The sequence below is a fragment of the Corvus brachyrhynchos genome, unplaced genomic scaffold (assembly GCF_000691975.1).
Source record: "Corvus brachyrhynchos isolate BGI_N302 unplaced genomic scaffold, ASM69197v1 scaffold28, whole genome shotgun sequence".
Taxonomy (NCBI): Eukaryota; Metazoa; Chordata; class Aves; order Passeriformes; family Corvidae; genus Corvus; species Corvus brachyrhynchos.
The window spans coordinates 1,872,059-1,887,853 of NW_008246058.1; the positions used below are offsets into that span (position 1 = coordinate 1,872,059).

Below are 15,795 nucleotides of genomic sequence, written 5' to 3' on the forward strand. Positions count from 1 at the left end.
AGTCCCCCATCACCTGCAGCTCCAACAGGGGGGCTGTGGCTGCTCCAGAGGCCTCTGCCACTACATCACCCATGGCTGCACCTGAGCAGGACCAAAACTGGGCACTGACAACGTTCCAGCCATGTGTGAGAGCCACTTCAACCTTCCTATTATGAGTGTGTCAGCCTAACCCAGATAATGGTTTCTAGCAAGAGCACTGCGGGTTCCAGATTGACTGTGCCTTAGTAGCTTCTAGAAAAAGAATTGCCTCAGCTGACAAATAAAATGAGAGGGTTTGCTTTTTTTTTTCCAACTGCAAACTCAGTCTGGGAACTGAAAGCAAAGATGTGAGCTCTCCTCATCACCTCAAGCATTGCCACCCAGGACATAATCTTGACAAGCTTGCAGTCTGCATGGAACTGGGTATGCTGGGTGTGTGGGGTACATGCCACGATGCCACAGGTGCATGGGCTGCATGTCGAGGGTGTGCAGGACACTTAATGAGAGTGTGTAGGGTGCATGCTGTACACATACAGGGTGCACACCACGGGCATCTGGGGTGCACTCTGTGGGTATGCGAGGTGCACGCTGTGGGTACGCTGCCCCAGCCCAGCTCACGAGGTTATCTCCAGCAATTCAGAAGTCACAGCCAGACACAACGCCTGAGAAAATGGACAGAGCATGCAGTTGGCAGTTGGAGGGAAACCCCTCTCCTCTTTCTTTTAGCAAATCAAACATGATCCTGCAATTGCATTAAAAGCAGGCACCCAGAGGGACAGGCCAGGCTGACAACTGGGAGCTACCAGCTGGTCACCTCAGATGGTCACTAACCCTCAACACAGCACTTCCCCATAATCTCCCCAATCCCCTGCTGAGGCAACTACCCATTCCCACAGGACAGGAGAGCACTGCATCCAAGGCAAACAGGTGATAAACAGCCACCTCAGCAGGAGCCCAGTAATGGGGCAAAGCATGACTGTGGTGCGATGGCATGTGGGCACTGCTGGGGAGCGAAGCTGGTCATCCAATGCCCTGAAGACCTCCATCCCAGCATGACCTCAGGGCACTGGTTGCTCAAGTGCTGGTGCAAGGCCAGAGGCTGATGGGCAGGCCTGAGGTTGCTCCATTGAGGTCACCGATGAGGTCAGGGTGACTCAGCATGATTCAGGGGGAAAATGATGAACAGAAAATGTCTGAAGGAAGGAGGACCCAGCCCACATGTGACAGCACCTGCAGGTGCCTGGGACCCCTGTGCTGCAAGCTGTGATGGGTGCTGGGCTGCACCATCAGAATGGAAGGAAGGACATAGAAAAACCTGAAAATCAGGTTGTGGATGGTGTTTCAAGAGAAGGAAGATGGCTGCACATCCCCAGAGGTGCCATCGACAAGAAGTGTGGCACTGTCCTACTCTCTGACCCCTGCCAGCCTAACTTGGAGATGGGGCACCCTGGGGATGCTGCACCCATCAGCCCCAGCGTTTCTTGCAGGCTGATGAAGATGACGGCTGCTGCAGATGGCAGAGGAGCCTCCCCAAGGAGTCACCCAGAGCACAGCCCTGGCCCACTGCCACGCCACAGAGGGCTGTTATCTCTGGGCATCTCATGGGGCACTGCAGAAAGCAGAGCTGGTGGTTTGGCTCTGAAATAAAGTGGTCTTCTCTGGGCAGCATCACTCAAAGATGTGTCCCATGCTTTCAAGAGCAAGCCAGGGTTGAGCCAGGAAGGGTGCACATAGTGGGACCTTCAGCCACAATGTCCTCACCATACTGGGCACAGTTACCACTCTTATACCGACCTACAGAATGGCTTCTGCTGGGCACCTGGGATTTGAGCTCTTGCTGTGCATTAAATGGCTGCCACAGGCCAACTTGAAGATACTTGTAATTAAAGGGGAAGTGAAGCACCTTGCCACGGTCACAGATAAACTGAAAAACTCATTTGAGACCGCTTAGCAGAAGAAATCGATGGTGCACATTACGTCTCTCTCCATCAGTGTTTTACCAGATTTCTTTTGATCTGAGAAGATGACCCTGCCCTTAGTACAACAGTACAAGAGTATTGTCCTGCAGAACACACCCTCCTGTGAGGAAAAAACATTTTAATTCAGAGATGCCTTTTCCATTTGACCGTGCTTGGGTGGCTAGTCTTGCTTCCTGCCCAGGAGGGCTCCTAGGAACAAACTTGCCTTTGTGGACAGGGCTCAATTAGGGGAAAGGACAGTTCACCAAGTCACTGGAGAGTCCCTCCACTCTCCATCAAGAGCTTTGCTCAGATTCATTGCAGAAGCTGAACATCCCAGTCAGTTCTGCACTAAGAGGCAAAGAGAAAGCAAAAAGAAGGTGCTGGGTGGGAAGAAGATGCAAGGAGAAGCTTCTCTGTCTCTCTCCTACCTGATAAATACCCCAGAAAACCCCTTGACTCATTAGCAGCTACCAGGTAACCTTCAAAGACAGAAATGGAAGGAGAGGAAGGAAAACAACCTGTCCTTAAAAGAGGTGGGAGGATGGACAGATGCAAGCTCTAAGTCTGGAGAAAAGCTACTGCTGTCAGTAGGAGGGGATGGCTTTTCACACCACGGAAATGGAAGCAAAGCCTTTGGGCACTGGGAGAAGAGGGTCCCTGGATGTGAAGCCCAAAGTTAGCAGCTGTGCCTACAAGGACTTCCAAGTGAAGATACATTTGCACAGCTCTAAGACGCCCTGCTTTAGTCACAGTCTCACTTCCCCTCCTCAATCCCACGTCCTAGCAGGCACACAGACAATCCTCAGAGCTTCGATCTGCAACAAAACCTTGACACAAGCGCCTCTGACCTACAGACACAAATCCATTTATTGCTGGGCTGGGAGGCTGGACAAAGAGGAGCAGTGTCTCAGAGCTGGGTGCCAGGGCTGCTCTCTGATTCAGCAAAGCCCTTGATAAGAAATGTCATCCTCCATTCAGTAATTTTAGCCCATGAGATAAGAATCTCTATCAGCCTCAAACATATGGCTGGCTGCAGAGCATGCAGCAAAATGAAACAGGTAATTTATTTGCTTGTGCTAAGAGCACTCCCAGACCCAGAAAAGCTGATGCAATGAAATAGTAAGTGCCAAATTACACTCTATTCTTCTTTGGAGACCTGGAAGAGGCTCCTGTGAGATACAAGGGGTTGCATCTCTCTCCTTTAAGCATCAAGGCACCAAGGAGACAGCAGTCCTACATGACTAATTGAAGACTGAGCTGCACAGGATTTTTTAAGGTCTGTTCTTCTCATTAAAACCTACTTGTTACACAGGAATTCACACCCACAGGTACGACTGGGGCTCTGTATGAAGTGCCAGTAGATGCTTTCCAGTGGAAAAAGTGGAGGGGTTAAATGACAGAACTACACAGGACTGAGGGTGAACTCCAATCTTCCGGTCACTAGAGGAGGACCATCAGCCCACCAGGTGCTGTGATGTTCCCTGGCTGAGTCCAACCTAGCACCTCTGATTTAGGTGACCTTGGCTAATTCATAAAAACATGATACTGGGCCAGACACTGCATGGTTTGGGTTGCTCAGAGTAATGAACTCTGTAACCTGAGCATGACAGGAGCATCTGATCCATGGGGACAAATGGACATAAAGGACACTCCCAAGAAACACTCAGCAGATTTAACCACAAGGATCTGCTGAGGAAGCCTGATCCCTAGAGCATGTTTCTTATACTCTTTCCTCTCTTAGCTATAATCAAGGAAGGTATCAAGCTAGATGGTCTCGCTCTTCACAGCCAATTCTACACCTTTTCATCTTCAACAGTGCAGCTGCTGTTCAACGTGTACCACACATTTTCTCACCACTACCTTTAAATGGGGGAATTTCACTCTCAAACGAAAGATTAACACCTAAACATCCACCCTGAAACAGAAACTTAGGCTCAACGTACAAATACTTGAATTTGGTTCTTCCAAGGAACTGAGCTAGACCCAGACTTTGATTCTCTGATTCAAATCTGCTTTAGAAATGTAGCAACTACTCACTTAGCCACAGATAGTGTCTTCACTACTGTGAAATCATTGTTGCTTCCTAGACAGTGGTATCTTCCCATCCCCGTATCTACCCACGTCACTGGCATTCTCACTGGAGAAATCAGCAGTTAATCCAAAAACTGAATAGTCACAGAGGTTAAAAACTTCTAATACAAAGTGATGGTCCTTCCAGCTCAGTGCTGAGACACAAGGCTGAGGGACAGCCAGGAAATCTCTGATCTAAAGAAAAGGAGGGGATTTTCATCTCAGTGGAGTTCAATTCAGCATTTTTCATCATTTCCAAATTTATTAGGGAATACTGTAATGACAATATAGGTCACCATGCACACACTGGCATGGCCTTCATGGCAACATCACACATACCAGCCTCAGAGGAAGAGTCTGATGAACTCTTTCCACCCTCACCACCACACAGCCATCAGATGAACCACAGCGTGCACAAAGTGCAGCAGAGGAAAGCCACATGTCCCTCATGCCCCTGGAGTTGTATTGCTGGAACAGACCAAGCCTGACACCCCTCTGTCATCATGGCCAGCCTTCTCTTCCAAGGAATGCTTCCAGCACTCCAGAGCCCAGGGTCCAACATGGGAGGAGCCATGAACGTTTATGAGGAAAAACATCCACAGCAGGAACAAAGCTAAAAGCTAAATCAAGCTTCAACTTTCTTTTCCACAACAAATGTTTTTCAGTTCCCCGAAGGCAGTAAATTGAAAACAGGTAATTTTGCTCTATTTCCTGTCTTTCTCCTCTTGTGGTTTTGTCCAAAGCAATGTGATAAGCCCATACATTTCAGCTCTCTCTGTATCTCATCCATTTGGAAAATACATCACTGTCATGCTCTGGAGCTGCAAAGAGTGCAGTGCAAACAGTGTGAGGGACTTAATATCCTCACTGCCAACAACAGAGCAGCAAGTTCCTCAGGCATAAAGTAAAGGCACAAGGGTCCTCCAGAAACAGCACATTTCGTGTGTGTGTGTGTGTGTGTGTGTGTGTGTGTCTGCAGAGATGCTTGAAAAATTAAGTCTTAGATATGGGGACGACTAAGGCAGTCGAGATTTGCTGATGATTTTTACATGAAGCCTACTCAAGGCATGGGTGATGCAGGACACAGGAAGTGTCCAGGAGAACAGGAGAGAGACTGGGGGTCAGCAGGAGAAAGTACTCAATGCATGGACTCATTACTCATCCCACTTCTTGTCCGATGGATACTTGAGTGAGGTACAAAGGAAAGAAAATGTTTTGGGTTTATTTTTTTTTCTTACCTTGTTACAAAGCTTCAGTCCCACCCTGGAGGTCAGCAAGCTGGCTTGTAGCATCACCTCTTCTCCTTCCTGTATCTTCCCCTGGGCACACTCTTCCCAGGCAAAATCTGTCTCTAAACAAAGATCTATATGCCAGGCTTTTCTCCTTTTGAGCATTCCTCCCAAGAGCAACACAGCATTGATTTTCATTACTTGTGCAAAGCAGCCAACTCTGCTCTTTCTCCTTTTGTGACACTGGAGATATAAATTTAAGCTCCTCTGTCCCCAAAGTCTAGGGGGAGGGTTGCCTGGCAAGTTCAGAAAGTCTTCTGAAATACTGTAATCCAAGCCAAATCGCAGCTCATCAAGCTTCATCATCCAAGCAGTGGATAACCTATGATGAAAACACAGTTTTATTATCTGGATCAGTACAGATTGACAAACCTTCAGGTTTTATACATCATTGCTATTAGTATCAAGAGAGTGATGTCTGGTTCACCCTTCAAAGGACACCCCGACCTTGCAGTACTGACAAAAGAACATCTTGTTGTTGCCTCAAGACTCAGACAACAGAAGGTACTACTCAAACAGAGATGAACAAGAGATGTCAAAGAAAGCTAAAAAATCCAGTTCTATAATCCTTATGGGATTTAAAGATCTTGCTTTTCTTTTCTATCATCCTGAGTAAGTGGGAAGGAATATAAAAATCTTGAAATTTTGAAGGTTGCTAAATTGCAACTCATTTTGAGTTGAAGCACTTTGTTTCAACAGCTGGAAAATTTCCCTTTGGAGTCATAAACTTTTACATTTTGTATTATAACTTCCATTAGAAACAAAGACTCCTTTCAAATACAAACCAAAATGCAGACCGAGTCAGAAAGTTTAGATGTACTGTCAGTAGCCAACCCTCTCCTCTCCAAATTTTTACTATACTTTTCCCAAAAAGGAGGACTTACTGAAGCTGACTGTCTCCTGAGGGTGCATTCAACTGCAACACGGCACCGGATTAGTGACAAAGTCACAGCTCAAATGCTGACAAAGGAAACATTGAGCTACTTTAATCAAATTAAGTGGATTTTAATACACAATACAATATAGTTAGCTTAAATGTAAATTCTACCCTAAGACAATTTCAGTGTTCAACTACAGACTCTCACAGACTAGCAAAATGACTACACTGTGTGCTGATTAACACTAATGTAGACATTGCTCTGCTGCATGTAACATACTACTCCAGAAAGCATATCTAGATTAAATTCTAAGTTTTATTAAAAATAGCAATTTTTTTGTGTGTGTGTACAGAGAGAAACAGAAACACAGCATTTAGGTACTTTATCTAAAGACTTTCATGATGTCCAGGAGCTCCTCCAGTGGACACTGGCCAGACACAAGGAGCCCAACGTAATGGTCCTGAGAAAGAAAGAAGCTGCCTTTATCTGTGTTCAGCGGACATTTGAAAGAGATGGAGAAGCAACACAATGGAGATGTCTACAAGGTTTCTTTGGGTGGGAAGAGCTGCAGAAGAAGAGGCCAGCAGCCCTATCCCATTAGGAACAACCTGCAAACTAACTCCAACGCAGCAACTGAAAAGGATTGCCAGGGCAGATGACATAGAAACTAACTCAGGTTTAGGAGGCAGCTGGAAATAACTTGTAATTTAGCCTCATAAAAGAAGAGCTCTCTTATATCAATGGATGTTTGGTCCTACCCAAATTTAATGCTCCTCGTTACAGAAACCCACAGTGAAGTGGGGCCCCTGCCCATGGCAGGGGGGTTGAAATAGATGATCTCTACAGTCCCTTCCAACCCAGGCCTTTCTATCATATGATTCTATGAGAAGCAGGAGGGCTGGTCTATGCTGCTAAAGAAACCCCTTCCTTGGGTGCAGGATGTGGCACAGGAGATAAAAAGCCACTGATGCTCAAACACACCTTCGCTAAGGAAGCCAAGCAGCATGGTTCACTGCCAGAAGAAACAAGATAATAGCTGGTGTGGTGGAGGCAAATGGCTTTGGCACTCCCTGGGAGCATGAGAAGTACAGCTAAGAAGATGGGAACTGGAAACAGGCCCCAAGCCATGAGGGTGGCAGTGATATTCACAGGTCCAGAAAAGGGTCTCTCTGACCATCTCTTGCTGCTTTCTGTGTTCATGAGGCAAACATTTAAAACAGTGTCTCTCCTGCTTCAACACCTGCAGTGCTGTTTCAGGGCCTTTACTCTCTGAAGGACCACACACACAAACCAAGGCGCTGCAGGCTCCTCTAGGGCTGTACAATGTCCACCTCCACCCTGTGAATCACCCGGCTGGGCTGCTTTGTGCCACGTAACCAAGAGCACCTGATGGCCCATCCTTGGCCAGTTCATGGTGCCGAGTCACGCATTAGAGAGGAAGGGACAGGAGTAGGATGAGATCTATGCCTTTGGGCCATTCATCTCACAGGCACCTACCACACCAACATCTCCTCACAGAAGGGCTTTGCCACACCCCAACCACACGCTTCCACCTTCTTCCCGCATTTTAACCTGCACAACCTCCAACATCACCTCACCGCCCCTAGATGGAGGTGACACACTAGCCCTCATACGGGGTTATGAGATTCTGTTCTTCTTCAAAGACCTTGTGGCTGCTATCACCTTTCAAGACCAGGCATCCACATCAGTACTTTGCAGTGAGCACCACAAACTGGTCTGCTCTGAAGACACGCTCTCTGTGACACTGAAAATCAGCCACCAGCAGAAGTCATTGAGGAAGAGGGAGGAAGAGCAGTGTGGTGTAAGGAGCTGCCGTGCACACCATATCTGAGTCCATATCGGACGGACTGTGACCCAGGGCTTGCAGTGAGCAGCCTAAAAAGACACTGCTAACCCACGACAGCCCTACCCAAGGGAATATTGCCAGCAGCCTGAGGATAACGCTCCATAATTCCCAGTGCCCTGAGCCATTGTAGTGGGAATTATGGAGCGTTATCCTCAGGCTGCTGGCAATATTCCCTTGGGTAGGCACAACGCTGACACAGTGACACAGCTCCCAGTAGCATCCTGGCTGCCCAAAGCCCTGGCATGAGGCAGCTGAGCTGTCCCAAAGCTGACCCTCCCTGGAGGAACACCACATGCTGACAATCCTGGCACAGGGATTAGCAAGGCAGTGTTGAGTGCTAAACAGATACAACCCGGGCGAGAAACAGCTTCCCACTAATGAGGGGACAGGCAGGAGTATCTTTTCACACATCAGTCGCTGCACAAGGAGAGCTTGCCCTGCTCTCAGCTGAAGTCAGTGCTCAGACAGACAAATGTCTTGCCTTCATGGCTGAATTGCAACAGCACAGGTACACAGTGACCTGTAACCAGGCAAACCTGGGGAATAGTACTTACAATTACATGCAAGACTACTTCCAAACAGCCTACCCAAATGGTAAAAGCAAGAATAATTTGGGTTACAGTCTGGACTGCCTTCCTTTCCCACGCTTCCTTGGCAGCTGGTTGTCCCTGCTTCTGCTGCTAAACTTCCCCCTCCTCCATTTCTGCATTACTCATAAATTAGCATCACACACAGCAGCAGGCAGTAAAACACACCAGCAGCACTGCTGAAGGCATTGACTTCAACAGTGGCTTAAGCAGATGTGCTAAGAAAACATCTGGATGTTATTATCAAAAAGCTTTCTAGGTTCCCCATCAGATCAACACCTCTGTTTCCTCTGAATCATTATACATGAGAAACAACATAGAACCAATAATAAAAACACCTCGATTGGAAATACAGCCAGCTCTCTGCATCTAATATCGAGAAATTCACCAACACTGACCCAAACCCCCAATGGGGGCAGCCAGTCCATGACCCCCAGGCAAGAAGCTTGGTGCTACACTCCATAGCCAGCAATGACAGGTTTGGCTGGCACAGGGCTTGCAGGTTAACCATCTCCATAGTTAATCGCCATGGGAGAAAACAATCCACCAAGAGCTGAAGAGGTCAAAAAAGCCTGCAGGACTCTGGAGCCAGAGCCATGCATCTGTCCTGTCCCACCATGCACTGGAGATACATCTCAGTGTTACCTCCCTCTTGTGAACTACTTTCTTTCCCCCAGCTCTGTAAAACACGTTCCTAGCAGCTCTCAGCTTTGTAAAGATTTTTGACGTGTGGCTGGTACAGTGAGAAAGGCTGGACTAAAATTCCTTTCAGAATGTAAATCAAGAAAAAAAAAAACCATCAAAAAGATTAAAGAGATGCTTGGCATATTAAAGAAATGGGTGCACGGAAACTTTTTAAACATACAAGACCTAAAGGACTGGCTGAGGTAAGAGGCATAATAAGCCCAACGTGAGCTCGCAAGGCAGGTCCATGGTGCTTGGCTCCACAGACGAGGGATGTCACGTACCAGCAGAAAGGCTGTGTTATCTTCGGGCCTTGGGCTGGCACAGCTGATGGGAGTGTGAGGTTTAATACTTGTACCCACACTTCAAGAATACTGCTGGAAAAACTGGAGAGAGTTCAGAGGACAACCACAAGAACAAACCCAGGCTTGTAGCAAGGAGCTCAAGGAAGTCAATCAAAGAGAAAGTTAAAAGGCACCTCACAGCCTGTAGGTACCTGTCAGAAGAGTGCTCTCAGCCTGCCAGACAAAGGCATAATGAGACCAAAGGTTGAAAGTTGAAGCTCAACAGAAAACAAACCAGAAACTATACCATTTTTCAACACTGCAAGTAATTTACAGAGAGAAAAGTAATCCAACTGGCATGGCCAAGGATCCAGCACTGGCAATTTTTTCAGTAAGACGGGATGCTTCCACCTTGCTTGTCTTGCTCCCCCAAAAATGTATGCTTGGTTCCATTCACAACTGCTGACTGTGGAGTGGAAATTAATTCAAGGAACCTCTGTTATACAGCAGGTCAGATTAAACAAGCACCATGACCTTAAAGCCTAGAAATCAATGAGGTACAAAGAACAAGAGGCACAATTATTGTTGGTACGAAGAACAAGATGCCCCATTATCAGTGGTCAGGCTTGTCCAGCCCCAGACATCCCTGCCCCATCCAAAGGTCCTCTGCATCCCATCACTATCCAGATGTGGATTTTGAAGAGCAGCAGAAGTGCCAGATCCATACCACAAGCAGTAAAACTAAATGCTGTTATACCAAGAAACCCATTCTGCTGGTTTTTTAAAAAACCAGGAAAATTCATATCCAGACAAAAGAGAGTAAAAAAATTATACTCACAGAGCAGAAACAAAACATAAGATAAGACATAAGCAGTTTACAGTGAGAACAATCACTCACTGGAATAACCTCCCCAGGTGGAGTTTCCATCACTGGAGGTTTTCAAGATACAACTGGACAAGGTTGCTACAATCACCTTGGCTCCCCTCCCACAAAAGATTGGACTGGACGATCCCTTCCAGTCTGGGCCAGTCTGTGGCTCTATGAAAGGCACACAAAACTTTCCTGACTACAAGCACTTGAGCCAAAGGAATGAAGCTCCCGGTTCTGACACTCTGAAACCGCCCATTGATGTTTAACATAATTATGCTTTCAGGTTCTCTTTGTGCTTCTTGATTCCAGGATCTTCACATCTGCTGGGTTCCTCTAAGCCTCAAAAGCATATCCCAGGATATAGTCCCTGACTGCATTCTCTCTCTAAGAGCTGGAAAGCCCTCCCTGCAAACAGAAAGCAAATTTCATCTCCTGGATGGTTTGTTTAAAGTTTTCAGCATCATGGTACTGGTTCATGGTACTGCATTTGCAATCCCTTCCCTCACTCCTGCCTCTTCTTCCTTTAGGGCTTAAAATGTGGGGGGGGCTCACTGTGACAGCCATAGGATTAAAAGGATAACCAGCCTGTGGCACAAAAATCAAGGAGCTGCTCCCTAGAAAACCTGGAGGCTCCAGTCAAAATCCAGCCTCCACCAGCCCTAAACCTGCACTTGGTAGCTGGAAAACACAGGGGGAACCAGGGATGGGGATGAACTTCTGGGGCTTCAAAGCATGGCAATCACTGCCTAAGACTTTAAGGACCATTGGGTCACCCAGTCTGAATCTTGCATAAGGGAGGTCACAAGTTTCACTCTTACCTTTGATTTGAGCAGTACTGCTAGGTGTTTGCCCAAGCCCCACCTTCCAGGTAGGCATGCAGGCTCCATGCAAAGAACTCAAGATATGGAGATGGTAAGTCACCTTTTTGATGGCTGGCTCAAATACTTTAAAAGCCTTTGGTATTTAAAAAAGGCACTTTAACTCTGATTTATCTGCGCTGCATTTTCGGCCAGGGGTGCCTGTGATACAGCTGCTGGCTGTGGGAGGTGCTCTGACTGATTTCCTCAGCTGCTCACAAAATCCATCTTCCAGGAGAAACCCTGGGGCCTCTCTGCTCTCTTCCCCTGCAGACAGCCTGTCTTCTGCCTCCACCCTTTTTTCTGTATTTATAATCGCCAAAGGAGAAGAGGAGCTTTCAAAGGATTTAGCACAAGTGCCTGGAAGGGAATTGCTTCTGCGGGTGGCTGGTAAGCAGGAGAGGGGAGGAAAGGAAAGGCATAGCAAACACTTTCATCCCCATTGTTTCCATTCCAAGGCGAATCCACACATTTCTCCACACCCATCCCCCACCCCCATCTCCTGCTCTCTACCAGCTTTTCCATATACTCACACATTTAAGGCTGCCCTGCCCCAAATATCCTCCTCAGATGCCTCACAACCACAAACTCCTGTGACCCTGTGCCACTCTCCCACAGTCCCATTAACAATAATTATTACCCAAGTCACTAAACCTCCTCCTCAGTGCTCACCTCTCAAAGGACAATTCTAACCTGGCTGGCTAAGCAGCACTCACCACCAAGCAGGGAAACCTGGGCTAAAGAAGATGCTCACACCAAATACTTCCGATAGAAAGAGGGATCACATTCCACTGTCCAGAGCTGCAGCACAGAGAGCTCCTCCTGCCTACCCTAGCTGCCATCTGCAGCACCTTCATCCCACTTGCAAGGGCACAAGTTTCAAGAGCCTTATACTGAAGCTTCAGCACTTCCACAGACTCTTTAATATTCAAAATGTTTATTTTTAAATTGGGTTTGTTTATCTCTAAGCACAGATTCATTTCCAATTTATGTCAGCAAAATAAAATCCAAAATGCAAAACAAAGATGAAAGAAGAGTTCACCTGACTTGGAAGCCTAAAAATAGACCTGTGTATTGCAAATAGTGAACTGTCAGGTAAAGGCTGTGGATTGAAGGTTCAAATGAATAATGTGTTTGTTTTTCCTGCTTCAATACTTTCCTGCTGTTATCACTGTACAAATAAGTCAGCACACGCTAATTACTCTGATGGCAATTTCCTGGGAACTGGTACTTAAGTATCAGGCCAAATTTATTGCCAAGCATCACAGACTAGTCCTCCCCCTGCACTCCCAAACAAACAAACAAGCCCAGCTGCCAAATCCCCCTGTCCTTTCCTTCATCACTGCAGACCCACCACTGCCAGCATGGTTCCACTCCTGACTCCAACATCAGGTGTAGGATCTGGCCTGAGGAACATGTTTTCCCCAACAAGCCTGGTTAAAGCTAAGATGCTAGCGGAGAACATGGATCTGGCAGTGCCAGAACCTGGACTTATATCTTTCAAGGTGTTAAATATATGAATAAATTGTGGATCCCAAGCAGTATTTGCACAGTAAAAGGGGTTTAATCTTTGGAGCCAAGAGTACAAGCACCTTTCCTGCAAGGCACACGCATCAAGAGAGAAAGGATGGGAAGTGAAATGCCTGTGAAGTGTTTTTATAAGGCACCCAACAAACCAGTCTCAAGCCCCTTTTAGCCCAAAACTATCCCACAAGGCTCACAGTTTATATTCACGGGTGAAATACATCAAAGAAACGCCTGAACAATGACTGTGGTTTCTGCTGCATTTCCCCCCCCTCCCCACTTGGTATTTATACAGCCACGGATTTGCACTGTAATTCAGTGAAATGCATTAGAGCAAAGATGAAGGGAGGAGAGAGAAGAGGGGAAAAAAAACGCTATTACCTGTGTTACATCCCAAATGGCATTGAATTTCTGTATAAACCTTTGCTGCAACCTCAACTTAGATGCAGGCTATTTGCTGAACAGGCAATATAAACTCAGCATCCTCCTCTGGGGGTTTTTTCAGCTTTCAGGGTCTTTTTATTGGAGGATGGTTGGCTTCCTTTGGATTTATTGTATTATGGTTTCTTTCTGCTTTCACAGAAGGCAAAGGGTTAAGCGACCTTTCAGATCCTCCCTGGATGCAACTCCATGCATAACAAGAAAGCTCCAGCCCAGTGAAAACAACTTGAAAGAAGGGCAGTGACCCAGCCACAGGCCTAAGTTTCAGGTCACAACACCCCTGCTCAAAACAATCCGTCTTCCTCTGGCCACAAGTTTGCAGCCAGTCACCTCCCATTAGTGTGATTCGTCTCCAGGATTTACAGGAAAACACCTTTTGGAGACCTGGCTGCTGTTAGCATCGTCTCTTGCCCCTGAGATGAGAGCTGTGAGCTAACAAGGGACACTGTAGGTACACACTGATGCAGCATCCCCTTGCATCCAGTGCTAAAAGTTAAAAAAATTAAGTGCTAAAAACACATGGACCATTAGGAAAAATAAATAAATAAATACACCAAACTGCAATTATGAGCTTTGGTTTCATTTACTCTCAACTTCTGTAAGGAAATGGGTGTTTACAGCCCCTGTCAACCTGGACACATGCACACCACATTGCACGGCAGAATCAAAGCTGTTTGGCTAGCACATGAGTATCATGCTGCTCGGTTAAGAGCCCTGGATCAAAAGAAAGAGAAGGTTTGGTGCTACTGCACACTGAGCCAGGGGAAATAGTGCATCTCAGGGATGCTACATGCTGGAAGAAAGCTGGGGAGAGGAAGGATGTGCCTGTTCTCCCCTTCTGCAAAAGGAGTTCCCTCAGGCCAGTTAGAAATAATCACCTGTTGGACCACAGAACTGGGGATCATAGAATCATAGAATAGTTTGGGTTGAAAGAGACCTTTAAAGGCCATCTAGTTCAAGGCCCCTGCAATGAGCAGGGATATCAATGGTTCCATCTCCACACTGCAGCAAGGATGTTGGCAAGCAACCCACTGCTGAGAATAGTCCGCAAAAGATTCAAAACCCAGCTCCACACAAGCCAAACAGAAACACAGCTCCTGGGAGGGGATCTTGGCTCATCTGGGGCAAGAAGGACAAAAAACCTAAGTGTGGCATCCAGCACCAAGCCTGGAACTCAGCCTAGCTCCTCCCAAACTTCACATCTGTCAGGGGTGGTCTTGCTCTGAACCAGTGCTGACAGAAGAGTATCAGGATGAGATTCAAATATAGAAAAATATGAGAATGTGAAAAGAATTATCAAACACTCTTCCAATCTCTAACATTTTGTGCTGTTAACTTTAAAAGCAAGAGCACAAAGGAACAAGCTGTGTGTGCAGGGACCTGGGTGCTGAGACTTTCCCATTTATCATCATCAACCAAACTGCCCTGGGAAGTAGGGCAGGCACAAAGCCCGAGGAGGTTCCCAGTTCAGCTGCAGCTCCCAAGGTTTTGATGTGATTAGGCCTGTGACTCTCCCCCACAAGCTTTCTGGCACTGCGACCAACCCATGATATTGTTTCCATTACTTCCTCCCTCTCAGCCATGCCAGTGCATGCCAGTTTGCCATGCGAGACTGCGAACTGGATTGGGGAACCAAATCTACAGAACAACAACCCAGGGGAGAGAAAAAATGTCAGCTGGATGGGTTCCCTATTGCAAGTGTGTTCAGCAACATCCTTTGCTGAGATGGTTTTGGGTGTAGCAGTGCAGAAGGACTGCTGAGCTGCCAAAGGAATGAACCACCAAATGTGGCCTTGGGCTTTTAGTTTTTTAGTGACTAGCTGTATATATGTGTGCTATCAAAAAAACTGGACTGAGTTTGGTGAAGTGATCCCACTTCTCAGCTGACTGGCTTACTGTGCGATCCTGCAGCACCAGAGGAACCAGCTAGAAACATCAAGTGCAAACCCAAGGCAAGCTGTTTCTGACTAGGTGCTGAAGAGAGAAGCCCACGGCTGAAGCTGGGTACACACCAGGGACAATACAGGTATGAGCTGAAACAGTCAAAGGACATGACAACTTCACGAGGCTCCCTGACCAACAAGCTATGCAGGAGTAACAAGATGCTGATGCCTTCAAATGCAGTTATCTCCTACTGCCGTGAATATACTCATGTGGGATGGACACGTGTATTTATTTCAGTATTTGCTGGAAGTATTCACACTATGTCCCAAAAAATGCAAATATGTCTTTTGGTGTTCAGAAAGGCATGTCTTGTGGGAAGATGAAAAAAACCCAAAACTTGTTTTGCCTCTCCAGCCTGCTTTCAGACTGATGCACCCCGCTATTGAAGAGCAAGCACAGGTAGGGTCTGCATTAATTAGCAACAGCCTTTAAAAAGGTCCTGAGACACTCATTTTGGGAGGAATTTGTAACTGAGCAATGTGAGTACTCAGATCTCCCCTCAGTGCATGCAACTATGCCTTTGTTGCTCATGGCACCATGTGCTGGGCCAGCTTCTGTC

General features: G+C 46.8%; 1 long non-coding RNA gene across 1 annotated transcript in view; it reads right to left on the reverse strand.

The window, feature by feature from the left end:
* LOC108449593 overlaps positions 1–15,795 on the reverse strand; it is a 75,598-nt gene that overhangs the window by 12,771 nt on the left and 47,032 nt on the right. Inside the window, exon 3 of the long non-coding RNA XR_001865815.1 lies at positions 5,249–5,621. This is a non-coding gene — a long non-coding RNA (uncharacterized LOC108449593). The remainder of the gene's footprint in view (positions 1–5,248; positions 5,622–15,795) is intronic.